This window comes from Sarcophilus harrisii, chromosome 5 (assembly GCF_902635505.1).
Source record: "Sarcophilus harrisii chromosome 5, mSarHar1.11, whole genome shotgun sequence".
Classification (NCBI taxonomy): Eukaryota; Metazoa; Chordata; class Mammalia; order Dasyuromorphia; family Dasyuridae; genus Sarcophilus; species Sarcophilus harrisii.
Window position 1 is genome coordinate 29,319,315 of NC_045430.1, and position 15,555 is coordinate 29,334,869.

Genomic DNA, 15,555 nt, shown 5'->3' on the forward strand with positions numbered 1-15,555 from the left:
AATAATATATAATAAATAATATACCCTGGCATGGGTTCTGTCAATAAAATTAATAATTTAATTAATTATCAATTGATATAATCAATTATATAAATTAATAATTTAATTAATTATTAATGAATAATATAAATTAATAATTTGACTAATTATTAATCAATAGAATTAATAATATAAATTAGTAATTTTATTAATTAATAATATATTAATATAAATTAATAATTTAATTAATTATCAATTAATACAATTAATAATATATAATGACATAAATTAATAATTTAAAAAATAAAATAAAATAAAAACCCACATAAAGTTATTAAAAAAAATGACATGCAAAAGTGGATAGAACAGGCCTTCTGATGTCAAATCTATTGATTTTCTCTACCATATTTTCTGTCCTTCCGATCATCCAACAAGTATTTATCAACTACAGTTAAAACTGATTTGGAGCATAGCAGTAAAAACCTTCTAGCGATTAGGATCTGGGTAGTTCTCAACTTGGAGTCTGGTTCTAGCACTGACAATCTGCTGCAATTGGAACAAATCACTAATATTCTCTGCACCTCAATTTCCAGCTGTGTAAAATGTGGTCCTTTCCACATCTGAGGTCCTTTCCAGCTCTGTATCTATGGCAGAATGAGTCTGAGACTTGTTAGTCCCTGAACATCAGGGATCATGTCAGTCACACAGGCACCCTAAGGTGCTTACGAAGTGCTTAATTAATGCACGCTGATTGATAGTTGATATTGTATAGGCACAGGGACTAAATCATTGGTGAGGCGGGCACATTATCTCCACTTTAGAGTGTTGAGAGTTTCCTAGAGAATTGGGAGTTTTGTGGCATTTGTTCAGGGTCATACAGCAAGTATGAGCTACTTATTATGTGAATATTAATAAAGGCTTGTTGTTAATTAGCATAAATGAATATTCTGGGAGTGCTTTTTCCATCAGCCCAACCCAGAGGCTTTGCTCCCAACAAGGAAAACCTCTTCCCCACTGGGAGCCCGTGTTGGTCAGTAAAAGGGGCCCTAGATTTGGAGGCAGAGCCTGTGGGTTTTAGCCGAAATGCTTCTAGGGCCTTGGGCCACTTCGCCTCACCAATTGTAAATGAAAGGGTTGAACTCTATGGCCTCCATCCTACCAGTTTTAAGATTACAATTCTGGGACCCCTATAGACGGTCATTTAACTTCTCTGAGCCCCGGTTCCCCAATCTGTAATTTTCTCGGTCACGTTACGGCCTTTGGAGACCCTGCCGGCTTTCCGATGAACATCCTGTGACCCCTTTGCGAGAAGCCGCGTAACTTCCCTCGGCCTCAGTTTCCCACCCTGTAAAATGAAGGGTTTGTGTCATCCGGCTGCTGGATGGAGACCCTGCCAGCCCCAAGACCCTGCACAACCTAACTTCTTTAAGTTCCGGTTTCCCCGTCTGTAGAATGAGCGATTGGGGCCTCGTGCGTTTTATTAGAAACTGGTTCCCTCCCGGGCCCGGACGCCGGTTCCGATCTGTAAGGGGGGCGGGGCGGGCTCCGCAACCCCGGGAGCTCTCCTGGCCGGAGTGTACCGAGATCTCGCTGGAGCCGGCAGCAAATGCGGCGCTGGGGGCGGGGCGCGCCCGTCTCCCTGGAGACCGCCCCGCCCCTCCCTCCTGCTCCAAGGCCGCGGCCGCTAGGGGTCGCGCTGGTCGCGGCTGTCCCGCTTGGGCTCCCGAGGCCGCGGCAGCTGGTTGGTTCGTTTCCCTCCTCCCCCGCCCCCCCCCACGCTCCCCGCCCTCGCGCCGGGCGGGGGGAGCAGGCGGAGGCGTCGGTCCGTCGGTCGGCGCAGTGCGAACGCGGCCCACGACGCGGGGCCGGAGCGCAGCCCGGAGCTGACGCCGCCCGCCGGAGCCGCCGGAGCCGCGCCCGCGCTGCTCGGCACCCGAGCCCAGCCCGCCGCCGCAGCCGTTGCCCGCCGCCCGGCCGCTCTCGGCCGCCCTGGGGCCATGTTGGGCCGGGGGCTCCGCTCGGCGTGACTCGGGGGCCGAGGCCGCCCCCGCCGGAGAGCCCGGACAGCCGTCGGGGCCGCCCGCCCCCCTTCCTGTCTCCAGCGCCCGGGCTCGGCTGGTAAGTAGGAGGTCCGCGCGGCCTCGGGAGGCAGTGCCGGGGCTGGGGCCGCAGGCCCGCGGGCTCGCCTCTTTTTGTTCGCCGCCGCCGCCGCCGCCGCTCCGAGCAGGATCCGCAGCCGGGCGGCCACCCGGCATTTCCGGGGGCGGGGGCGGGGTGGAGCCGGGGCGGCCGCCTGTCTGTCGGCTCCTCGGTCTGTCCGGTCGGGCCCCGGACTCGGGGCCGTTTTCTTTCTCCTCCTTGCCGTCCTGCCCTGTTCTCCAGGGGTCTGGTCTTGCCCTTGCCTTGGCTCTCTTTCTTCCCATTTCCTTCTTTTCCCTTCGCCTAGCTCTTGTCTTGTCCTTTTTCTTTTCCCTTTCTTTTCTTTCCTGTCTCGTCCCTCTTTCTTTCCCTTCCCTTCTCTATCTCTGCCTGTCTTTTCCGACCTTTCCTTTTTTCTCCTTCCTCTCCCTGTCGTGTCCCTTTGCCTTCCCTTCCTCTGGGTCTCATCTTTTCCTTTCCCTTTCCTTCTCTGTCTTGTCCCTGTTCTTCCCTCTTTTGTCCCTTTCCCTTCCCTTTGCCTGGGTCTTGTTTTTGCCTTCCCTTTTTTGCCCCTTTCCGTTCCCTTTCTTACCCCCTTTCCCTTCCCCACTGGCAGTCTTTCCCTTTCTTTCTCTTCTCTGTCTGACCCTTTCCATTTCTTTTCCGCGTTTCCCTTTCCAGTCCCTTCCTTGTTTCTCCTGTCCGTTTCCTTTTCCCGGGCCCTTTCCTTCTCTCTCTCTTTCCCTGTCACTTTTCCTGGCCCCGTTCTCCCTCCCCCGCCTCAGTTTCCTCTATAAAATGAGAGGTTTGGACCAGATGATCCCTCAGGTCCCCACTCTTAAGTGCCGGTTCCTAACGTCCTTCCTTGCCTTGCCTCCCCTACCCCTGCGGCTGCCACCTCCTCTTCCTTCTTCCGTCTCCCCCCTCCCCCCCCCCCCCGGGGACGTGGGGAGGTGTCCCCCCGGTGGGGCGGAGGAGGGGCTGGAGAGGCCCCCAGCCCGCTATCGCTGGCCTCCCAGAGGAGGTGGAGGAGGGGGCGGCTGGGCCGAGGCGGAGGCAGGGGAAGAAAGGAAGTGGCAGCGCCGGCCCCTGGGGACCCGAGAGCTCCCTGGTCTCCGGAGGAGGAAAGGGGGTGGAGGGGAGTGCGCTTCCAGCTCTTGGGAGACAGGAGAAGGTGGGGAAGGAGGAGGAAGGACCCAGACAAAGCTGAAGGCCACCCGTGGGCTCTGGGCCCTGGCCCAGGCAGGAGGAGGCTGAGGGACACCTAAGAAACTGCGGAGGAAGAGAGCCATGTGGTGCCGGAACATCCAGATCTGCTGCCGTTACTTTTTATTTTTTAAGCGCCAGTGTTTTATAAAAGCTCTATATTTCCTCTTTACCCTCCCACGCACTGACACATTCGTTCTCATCTGGACTTTTCCTCTTTTTTTTCCTTCTTCCTATTTCTGTTCTCACCCACTCCTTGGATGAACAGAATTTTTGCCTCCAGAGCTTTAGGTTAGTTAATGACAGACAGGATGCTTGTGCTTGTACTGACCCCGAAATGCTGTGAACTCTTCTCTCCTCCTCCCACCTCTTCCTTTTTGAGGTCTGTGATATCACATGGACTCGATATAGGTTGTAGAGCGGACATAAGCAAAACATAACTGCCATATTAGTCATATTGTGAAAGAAGATACAGACCAAAAGAAAAAAAAACAAGAAAAATAAAGTTTAAAGTAATAGTATGCTTCAATTGGTATTCAGATACCATCAGTTCTTTCTTTGGGGATGGATAGCATTTTTTTATAAATCCTTCAGAGTTGCTTTGGATCATATTGCTGAGAATAGCTTAAGTCATTCACAGCTGATCATCTTATAATATTGCTGTTACTTTGCACATAGTACATTTCATTTTGTATTAGCCCACGTTAAGTCCAGGGTTTTCTGAGAGCATCCTGCTCATCGTATCTTTTAACACAATAGTATTCTATCACAATCACACAACACAATTTGTTTAGCTGTTCTCCAATTGAGGGCATGCCCCCAATTTCCAGTTTCCCTGCTACCAGAAAAGAGCTGCTATAAATATTTCTGTATGTATAGGTCCTTTTTTCCCTTTGGTTTTTAATCTCTTCTTGTATGCAGAGCTAGTGGTGGCACTGCTCTGCACAAAGGATATGCATAGTTTTATAGCTCTTGGGGCATATCTCCAAATTGCTCTAAAGAATGGTTGAATAAGCCCACAGCTCCACCAACAATGCGTTTATGTCTCATTTTCCCCACATCCCCCTGACATGTCATTCTCCTGTTTTTATTAGCCAATGTAATAGGTGTTAGGTAGTGCCTCAGAATTGTTTCAAATTTGCATTCCTCCAATCAGTAGTGATTTAGAGCATCTTTTCATGGCTATACATAACTTTTTCTTCACTTCATCTGAAAACTGTTTATATCTCTTGATCATCATTTGGGAAATGATGCCTATTTTAATATATTTGGCTCAGTTCACTATATATATTTGAGAAATGAGGCATTTATTAGGGAAACTTGCTTCAGATATTTTTTCAGTTTTGGTTGCTAAATGCATTTCTCCCCTACCCTCCCATTTATTCTATTCTTTCTCTTCTTTCACCTTATCCCTCCTCAAAAGTGTTTTGCTTCCGATTGTGCTCAGCCCACAAAAGTTTATCCTCCAACTGCCCAATAATGAGAAAGTTTTTTATAAGTTACAAATATCAACTTCCCATGTAGAAATGTAAACAGTTAACCTTAAGTCTCATGACTTTTTCATTCCCGTTTACCTCTGTGTCTTTTGAGTCTTGTATTTGAGAGTCAAATTTTCTATTCAGCTCTAGTCTTTTTATTAAGAATGTTTCTATTTCATTGACTGTCCATTTTTCTACCCCTCCCCCCTCCCAAGGATTATATTCAGTTTTGCTGGGTAGGTGATTCTTTGCTGTAATCCTAATTACTTTGCCCACCAGAGTATCATGTTCTAAAGCCCTCAGATCCCTTAAAGTAGAAGCTGCTAAATCTTGTGTTACCCTGACTGCGGCTTCACGATGTTTGAATTGTTTTCTTTCTGGCTGCTTGTAATCTTTTCTCCTTGACCTGGGAGCTCTGGAATTTGGCTGTAATATTCCTGGGAGTTTTCGTTTTGCCATCTCTTTTCAGGAGGTGATGTGAGTCAATGCTTTCAATTTTTATTTTATTCTTTGGTTCTAGAATATTAGGTCAGTTTTCCTTGGTAATTTCTTGAAAGATGATATTCTTGGGCTCTTTTTTTTGTTCATGGCTTTCAGTTAGTCCATTAATTTTTAAATTATCTCTCCCTTATGTTTTCCGGTTACTTGTTTTTCCATTGAGATTTCAAGTTGTCTTCTATTTTTTAATTGTTTGGTTGTATTTTTTTCTTGATTAATACCTTTTTAAAAAAAATTTTTTAAAGGAATTATTTTCTTCAGTGAATTTTTGGTACCTCCTTTTCCATTTGGGCAATTCTGCTTTTCAAAGCATTCTCCTTGTTGTTGTTTTTTTTTTTTGTTTTGTTTTGTTTTGTTTTGTTTTGGTACCTCTCTTACCATTTGGCCTAGACTGTTTTTCAGTGTTATTTTTTTCAGTATTTTTTGTGTCTTTACCAAGTTGTTTTTTCATGATTTTTTTTTTTTTTGCATCACTCTCAATTCTCTTCCCAATTTTTCTTTTATTTCTCTTACTTGATTTTCAGAATCAGTTTCGAACTCTTCTTTGTTCTGAAAGCAATTCATATTTTTCTTGGAGACCTGTATGTTGGAACCTCCATTTCTCTTCTTGTGAGTGTATGTTTTGACTTTCCTGTTTGTTCATTTGCCCAGCTGAAATATTGACATTTAACTCTTTGTTAAACTAGGGCTCCGCTTCCAAGGTGGAAAGTGCACTGTTGCAAATTTCAGAGATTTTGTGTAGCAGTTTTTAGAGAAATTTTTAGGGACCTGAAAGTTTTCAGTTTTTCTAAGCTGGTATGATCAGCTAGACAGCTATCAGGTAGAGGTGTTTGTATTCCTGCTGGCGTATCGTCTGGTCTGTCAGGGACCCCAAATTCTCTCTTGTTTCCTGGAACTCTGCTGAAAGTCCCTGATCCACTGTGGTTGCAAGCAAGTACTAGTGTTCCTCCTTGCCATGGGACTGCCACCTAGGACTTTGACTCAGATGTGAGTATGGGCAAAGCAACAGAGTTCAGTCTCCAGTGCCAGCAGAGATCCCTGTAATCTCTTGAACAATTGTTTATCTCTTCTGGCCTTGAGATCTTCATTCAGGAAAAAATGTTTACTAACCTCTTGTCCTAAATCAGCCATATGTCTTTTAGTGCCTCTGAACATACATCTTCAGCTTTGCTATATGAAACACTTTATTCAAATAATTTTACAAGGTGCAGAGGTGGTACTGCTTATATTGAATCTTAGATATTTCTGAAGGCAGCCAAGTCTCTTACTGACAGCAACATTGCTTCATTTAATGAGAAAATGCTGGTGCTCATCAGGTAGGAGGAAAATTTAAATAGAATGTTAAAAGACTTTTATTCTTTTTTTGTAGGATAAAACCTTCAGGAAAACTGGAATTCAGATTAAATTAAGTAGTTTTTTTTTTTAAAGGTAAATTGACACCAGTTTTGTTCTGTGCTTATTTAATGGTCTAAAGATAAGATTTTAAGGCAGAGATGCTGCTTTTCTTGTTTTATCAATGATTTGCAACGTTTACATATTTTGAAATCAATAGGCCTAATTTGCCAAAAGATACAAAGAAAATATGAATGAATTTGTGGAAGAGATTTTGTGTTGAAGAATCAGTTTTCCCTTTTAGAAAGGATTTTGTTAAAATGAATGGTATACAAAAAGCCTTACCATTAGCTTGCCAAATGTCCCTTTAAATAGTAAAGACCTACATTTTTAGTTTATAACTTTATTCTTGAAACTCCAGGGTATTTCATAAGGTAAAAGTATTAATATCTTGATTTCCTAAATATAAGTGGAAAGATAAGACATTCTAAAAACTCTGAATAGACCCGTTTGAAGTACAGAAGCTACTGTGTTGTTGACATTAATATGAAAACGTTTATGTTATGTAACTTGCATTTAAGAAATTGAGTCTTTCAGAAACCTAGTCAAAAAAAATTGGCTTATGTTTTAGCCTGGGGGAATCTGTTAACTGATTTTTCTCAAGCTAAGAATTTCTTTTTGCATTTTATAATTCCCCTTTCCTACCTCCTTCCCAGTTTTAAGGTCTGTATTAATATGACAGATTAGGACATGTTAATGTTCAGGGCAACTTGTATGTGTGTATTGAAAGGTAGTAGTTAGGGAGATTAGAACACAGTTTTTTCTCCTTTTTTTGAAGGATCATCAGAATTAAAGACATGCTAATTTCTTAAATTGCCTATTACTAAAAAGAACCTAATGTCCCAAGATTTAGTCAGGTATTTTAAACAATCCAGCCTGACAAACTGTGTTTTGCTGTTGAATAAAATAAGATTTGTTTTGGAAAGATTTAGAATCCTGAGCTTTGTTAAAACGATTAGCTTTTAAAATATGTTCTTGAAAATAAAAGGGAAAAGAGGAATTTTCATTTTCTTTGTGCTGCAGCTTAAAAACCTTCTTGCTGTACGCCTTGTATATTCATAGATGCTTCATCACTGTTTATTGGAATGATATTTTAGTTTTGAAATATTAATGCTCCCCTGCTGTGGACAGTTGATGGCATTTAGGAACAAGCTTCTTTTCTCTCTCTGGGCTTTCTTATTTTGCCTTCTTTTTCCAATTTTTTTCTTCTTTCCATCTTGGTAACTTGAGTGTATTATCAGGAAAAAATAAACATTTTATTATGAAGAGTAAACGCTTCAGTAGAACCACAAACTAGATGGCTAGTGAAAGTGATGATGAAATGCTACTTATGTGTGTTTAGCATTTAATTCTCAGATCATTACACTATTTTTCTTCTCGACTAAAGCATTTTCTTTGTTATTGGGTAGTAATAATGAATATGTATAAGACTTGCCTTCCAGATTCCTAAAGCTTGGTAGGTAATTACTGATGGAGGCCCTAGTGTTCAGTTTAGCTGCAGCAGTAGCAGCAGCAACACATCTGTGTTTCTATGTTTGTAACTTGGTTAATGGAGATATTGCTGACTTGTAAATATTTTCTATTAAACTTGAAGATGAAATATGGATTTTTTTCTTTTCCTATCTAATGGAGAGGAGTTTTAGATAACTAAAACTCCTCTCAGATAGGAAAAGGAAAAAAATTAAGTTAAAATGTACCTTGATATAACTTTTATTACATTCCATATTATCAAAATGCAGAAATAACTAAAACCCCTCTCTGCATTTCAAATAGCTTTTGATAATAAGGAATGTAATAAAAGTTTATATCAAGGTACATTTTAACTTGATGATTATGACATAGCTTAGAAGATTAAAAACAAGCAACCTTAGTTGCTTTTATTTTTTTATCATGCTTATCATTTTTTCATTATTAATCATATCCAATTCCTTGAAAAATATAACAGCAGGGACAACTAGGTGTGGTGCAGGGGATAGAGCATCAGTCTCTGAAATCAGGAGGACCCAAGTTCAAATGTGGCCTCAGACACTTAACACCTCTTAGCTGTGTGACCCTGGGCAAGTCACTTAACCCCAATTGCCTTAGCAAAAAAAAAAAAAAAAAGAAAAAGAAGAAAAAAGTAAGAAAAGAAAAATATAATAGTAGAAAGAGCTTTGATCTTTGGGTTAAAAATAATAGGCTGAATCATAAAAGTTGTGTTCACCCAAGGTGTCAGTCAGAGCTTTGAGGGATGTAGATGATGAGGTCCTCCTAGTAGTCTTGTTTGCAAGACTACTTGGGCTGGTGACATTAAGGTCAAGTACTTGCAGAGTCTCCTAACTTAGATCCATAATCTCCGAGTTTGGTTCAACTATTCAGGTCTCCCTGCTTACATTTGCCTCCCTTTCAAATCTATCATCCATACATTTGGCAGATTTTTAATATTCCTAAGACACGGCCTTGATGTTTTGTTTTTGCTATTTTCTTGTTTTAAAATGTCTTCAATGCTTTTAGGATAAAATACTCTTAGTCTGGTATCTCTTTGACCTGCTTTTGTAGGCATTTCCTGTTCCTCTTTACATCATTCATTTCTTCCAGCCCAATTGACCTGCTCCCTGTTCCCAATCTCCCTAGCTTGCTATCTCTTGTCTCCATGCCTTTACCTAGATTGTCTCTCATTCTTGGAATAAGCACCTTCTTCATTCCCAACTCCAAGAAACTGTAGTTTCCTTTGAGTCCTTGTAGGCATGCTTCTTCCTGCTTTCATGTGTCCCCCAAGTAGCAAGCGGTCACTGAACCCCTTAGTTATTTTATGTGTCCTTATTGTATTATCCTAATATAGATAGAGTAAGCTCATTGAGGGCAGGGGCTGTTTTATTTTTTCCTTTGTATGCCCAGTCTCTAAAAGCCTTGCAACAGCAGGTACTTGTTCAGTACTTATTGAATTGAATGACCAGTTGGACACAGATGGCTTCTCAGAACATAGATCTTGGACAGATCCTGTAGATGGATGGTAGTTACCCTGAAGCTATAGGATACCAGTTGAATGACCTTGGAGAAACTTCTCAGTCTTCCTGATGGCTCTAAGCTTCTCCCTGAACCACTCATTCCTCCAGGCCCTAATAGTGTGTTGTCTATGAAGCTAGCAATCTTGGGCTAAAGAGCTAAAGTTGAAGTTACCTCAGGAGTCATAAGTGCATCTCTCTGCCAGTAGGTAGTGGCATATTAGTCATAAGAGATGGCTCACAAGAAGTGGGCACAAGAAATAATCTGTAAAATGCAAGAGTTAGTAAGTAGTAGGTTATTCACGGGTGACCTGCCAGCTGTCTTGGTGTCCATGCATTGTCAAGGGAAGGTCCCTAGTATATTGGGTGGATCTTCTGGAGGAATTCTGGGAAATCAGGGATAGGAGTGTCCAGGATAAGGAGGTGATAAAATGGCTTGAATTGTTCTTTTGGAGGGCAGTACCAAATGTTGCATTCGGTCTACTAAATTTGCATTTTATTTTTCTTTCAAAACTAAAATGGAAAATGCTTATTAAGCTTTTTTTCCCCCTCTGGAAATTTCTATTCACAAAAGTAGTTTCCCACAAAGTATTTGTTATAAAATACTAAGTGGACAAAACAGAATCACAAGATGTAGAGATCATCTGTATATCAGAGGTCCTCAAACTTTTTAAATAGGGGCCCAGTTCACTGTCTTTTAGACTGTTGGAGGGCCGGACTATAGTAAAAACAAAAACTTTGTTTTGTGGGCCTTTAAATAAAGAAACCCTGGATGAGGGGGATAAACGTCCTCAGCTGCTGCATCTGGTCCGCGGCCATAGTTTGAGGACCCCTGTATAGATCATTGTTTATAAAGAGGAAACTGGGGTCCTTAAACTGCAAAATTTGTGTGTGTGTGTGTGTGTTTAAACCATACTGTACTTTAGCATCAGAATGGATTTTCTCTTTCCTTTTTATGAGGGTAAGGGAAATTTTCACTTTGTTGCATTTGGGGAGATTAAGGGAAAGATAATGACTTGTAGGAATGTCCCAGAACACGTGAAGAGATCACTCAAATGCTGCACCTAGGTGTCCCACTGGAAGGTCTAGCACATCTCAGAGAAAAGAGAAGGGCCACAGCAGATTTTGCAGACTGCCAAGTAAAAATTTAAGCTCCCTTCCAGTCCTTAAATTTCCATGATTCTGAGTTGTCTTTGTTAAGATCATTCTATACTGGTTGAAGGTCCCCTTTATAATAGGTATGTTGAAATGTTGTGCCTATTGGTGAATGTGCTTTTACTTTTCTTGTTGGGAGGAGGTGAAAGTAGTAGTCATACTTATTTTTGATCTTTCAATCACTCCACAGGTAATGTCTTGAAATTTGATGCTTAAAGTGCAATTTTTAAACATTAGTATACATTGTATTGTGTAATAAGCTAAAATGGAGGTCCTGGTTAAAATTCCAATTTTTTTGCTTTATTTTTTTATGAATATATGTATAAATATTAAGTTTTAAAAATTGAGTTAATCCTAAGTTTTATGATAAATTCCTTAAGATAATAAATACTCAGTAATTATACTATATAAAATCCATTCAGTAGAGTACTGTGCTTTGGTGGTGGAGGAAATAGGATATTTATTTAACACTAGTGCCAGGGGCCTCATGGAGTTTATAATGGTATAAAGAAGATATATAAGGGAACATTTATTGAAATGGATGACTTCATTATGATATGGAGGAGTCTCTCCCTCTTTTTTCCCCTCCCTCCTTGAAAGCTGGGTTGGCAATATGGATTTGAATGAACTGAAGGAAGACTTCTGGTCTTGCATCATTTTTGGACTCCCTTTTGTTCCCAAATGAGGGGTGAATAGATGTGTGTGTGTGTGTGTGTGTGTGTGTGTGTGTGTGTGTGTTTGGGTACTTATACACAAAGGTGTGTATATGTGTGTGTGTGTCATAGATGATTCATAAGAGGATATGGACAGTATTGAAGGCTCAGAATGGATAGTATAGAATAGATTGCAATCTTTATCATTAAATGTTATTTCCATGTGGCAAAATCAACACACACTGAGGTGTCAAAGAATACCACTTGAATAACCATGCCAAGTGACAGTGTTATTAAAGTTAATTTTTATGCCATTATTTGTAGGAAATGCCCAAATAATAATGTCATCCAAAAACATTATCATTCCCGATCTTCCAAACTAATTAAAATGATAGCATGTACATTATAGATTTCCTAGCATCTACACTGTCTAGAGGATATATATATATATATATATATTTTTTTTTTTTTTTTTTTCTTACTGGACTTAAGTATTAAAATAGATTTTTGGATTCTTCAAAGAAGGCTTTGCTTTCAAACATCCAAAGCATTTTTTAAATTTTAAGAGATTATCCTTTGTATCCTTTTTTTAGGTGGGGGAGGTTTATAATGACTTGAGAAAGGGTCTACTTAATCAGTAATTGGTTTTTTATTTTTATTTTTGGCAAGGCAGTTGGGATTAAGTGACTTGCCTAAGATCACACAATTAGGACAGGTTAAGTGTGTCTGAAGCGGGGTTTTAACTCAGATCCTCCTGATTTCAGAATTGGTGCTCTATCCACTGTGCCCTTTAGCTGCCCCACAGTAATTACTTCTTAAGTAGCTCCATGCACTCAGCATTTTGTTTCCCTACAATGTTGATAAAAGAACATATGATTTTTGTTATCTAGAAGCCTACTCTTTGTAATGTGAAATAACAATAGATTTCATCCGTTTACAACTTGTCAGTCTGACGGTCTCACCTGTGTGGAATGTAGCCAAAAACCAGAAAAGGAAACAAGACTCTCAACTGACAAAACAGATATAAAAAAGCCATACTAAAACTGGTGAGACTTGCTCATAGGAAAGCTCCTCATCCTTTTATGCTTCATTTGCCCCAAATATTAACAAAATGATATGGTTTAGATGTGTTTAGTAGATTGGAATAATGTAGAGAATTCACAGTATGACATCTTGGGCAGTGGTGGCTCATCTTATGTTTGATGATGTTCCTTTGGGCTGGGGCCTTGCATACATTAAGAACAGCTCTTTATTTCCCTTGGGCACCAACTCTTTTAGTGTTTTTTTTTTTTTTTTTTTTTCTGTTACTTCCAGTAACCTTTGCAAAAACAACCACCACCACCAAAAATAAAATTAAAGAATTGTTTGCCATAGTAGTAGACTTAACATAAGTGCTGACATAAAAAAGCTCTTAATAAATGCTTATTGCTTGATTGACTAATACATGTCTTTCCAAAATAGTTAAAATAAAAATTGTTGCTTAAAGTGATAAACAACTCAGTTACCTGCAGTACTTTAATGGAGAAACCTATTCCTTGGGGATTTCAGGTAGCTGCAGTTTAATTGTATATTAATTATTTGCAGAATTGTACAGTGTATACTAGAAGTGATGTCAGTGTTAGAAGGGCTTTTGAAGCTTTTAGTGGGTAGGGAAAGATGTCAGAGAAGAGGAGGAGAACCCTGAAGCTTAGCTAGGAGTTGGATTGGTTTTATCCCTGGGGATATTGATATAGAATATCCTTGGGTGTCTGATGAAACAAAAGTTTTAGATAAGACAAATTCCTTGCCTTCATGGAGCTCTAATAGCTTAAAACCACACTAAGACTTTTAGAGCATCTTATATACAAAATGACTAGAGAGTAGTCCTTGATTTAGAGAGAAATAGATGAATGAGAGGTAGATTTCAAATGTCTTGAGTATTTTGAATCCTTTAGAAAAGAATTGGTATTAAGCTGTAAATATCCAGTTAGAAGAGCAACAGAATTCTGAGAGCTGGAATGAATCATTCAGTGTCAGCAGTAAAATTCGAATGACTATCCAAATCTAGTTCTACAGCTATACTACTTAAATAGACACTCCTTGAAGTTAACGGCATAATTGAACTTTGTAAGAGTAGAACAATGCCTTCTCATGCAATATTGGTGTATATGTGGGGGGGGTGTATGTGTCTATGTATACAGGCAATCCACTTTTTTTTTTTTAAATTGAATTATAGTAATTAAGTACAGAACCTAGTTTATGGTCCTTGTTTTTTAAAAGACTGTCTTTATAGAGTAGCTAACCTTTTAAAAATTATACCTCTGCTATAGTGGGTGTGATTTAAATGTGAGACTTACTAACACTGTATCTGTTCAAGTTAATCTATTATGATAATCATTTTCATTGCTGACATTTTATTAAAATGAATTTTCATACTTTCCATCTTCACTTTTTTATTTCTGTAAACATAGCATTACTCCTTGTCTAAGTATTTTATTTAAAGAATTAAAGAAAATAAATTATTACTTGGTTAATGAAAATGTCTGAAAAGAGAATCTCTGTGTCTGTTTGATTAGTGACACAGAGAAAGATTAGTAACCTTTGGTCACTCAACATCACCATGACATTTTGTGCTAAAGCACTTACTTAAAAATGCAAAATAGTGGACTTTAGAGATCATCTAATCAAAACTAAGTCTCAGAGAGTTATGTGTGTATATATGTACAGTCCTAAAGACTAGGAAATGACAAATCTGTCAAACGATTGACCATATAGGGAATATGAAAATGAGGAGTTGAGTGTGATCCCTAGGCTGTAACTCTGAGAAATTGGAAGAATGGTTGACTACCTTAAAAAAAAAGAAAATAAGGAAGAAGAGTGAGAGGGAAGATTGTGAGTTCAGTTTTGTACTTCTTGCGCTTTAGGTGACTAACTGTCCAGTGGGCATTTGATGCTGCTGGAGGTTAGGGGAGAGACTGGGATGACAGAGGCAGGATAATTAAACACAAGGGAGTGAGGACTCTGGGAGGCCCCAGTTTGTTTACCCATAGTCCAATTGATGGGCTCTCATTTTGTTGCCAATTTATTGCTACTGCAAACAAGTTTTACACATGTTTATCTGTGTATATGTTGTTTCTCCTTATGTCAAGCCTTTGAGAGAGAGGCAACTGGCTGTATCACTGGTGTTTAGTAAAATGCTTTGCATATAGTATGTGTTCAGTAAATAAATGTTCAATTCAGTTATAAAAGGAGAGTCCTTTGTATCTGTTAAAGATAGTAAATATATTCTTCATATTAAGCCAACAAAAATCCTTTAGCTTAATTTAAGTTCATCTTTCTTGGACACAGTGAGCATCTCAGAATGTTTTATAACCTTTCATATGCATTATATTTCTTCAGGGCAACCTTTTAACTTGTTCCTCCCCCACCCCACCCCTTTTGGAGATTTACAATTTTTAAAAGTTCTTTTCTTTTTCAGTTTCTTAATGTCCTCTTTGAAATCTGGTGATCAGAACTGGGCTTAATAGATGCAAGATATGGTGGAAAGATTATTTCCTGGTCTTTAAATGACATATTGATTGGAAAACTCAAGGATATTGTTTGTTTGTTTGTTTGTTTTGGACAATGGCACTATGTTTCCCCTTCCCTCTTTAGTTTGTCATCAGTAATGAAGCCTCTTTGTGTAGGTGACTCTTAATCATGTTCTGTATTTGTTTTACCCATTCTTTTTAAGGGCCTTAAACATTGGTTTGAGTTATGCCCTAATTTTGATTGGCCTTTTTCTCAGGGTCATTCGGAATTTTATTTTATTTATTTATTTTTTAGGACAGTGGCAAAGTTGAATATCCTTTTGTGTGGGATGGGTGCTAGACCCCCTTTTCTAAATTAACTTATCAGAGACATCTTCAGGCACAGAGAGAAAGCATTTATTTAGTTCCTGCAGGGAGAGCCCCAGAAACACATATGGGAACCATTCCAATTCCTGCCATGTGCTCCTGGAACCTGACCAGCTTCAGACTTCTCAGGTTTAAATAACAAAAGACCCAGGCCCCTTCGTTGGATAGACCAAAAGGAAGTAACCATCCTTGCCCT

At 39.8% G+C, this 15,555-nt stretch overlaps 1 protein-coding gene across 3 annotated transcripts in view; it reads left to right on the forward strand.

Moving 5' to 3' along the window:
• The first annotated feature begins 1,884 nt into the window (after positions 1–1,884).
• Positions 1,885–15,555, forward strand: part of CDK17 (cyclin dependent kinase 17) — a 144,813-nt gene continuing 131,142 nt past the window's right edge. For all 3 annotated transcript variants that reach the window (XM_031939815.1, XM_031939816.1, XM_031939814.1), the window contains exon 1: positions 1,885–2,097. The gene's annotated coding sequence lies outside the window, so the exon portion shown is untranslated. The remainder of the gene's footprint in view (positions 2,098–15,555) is intronic.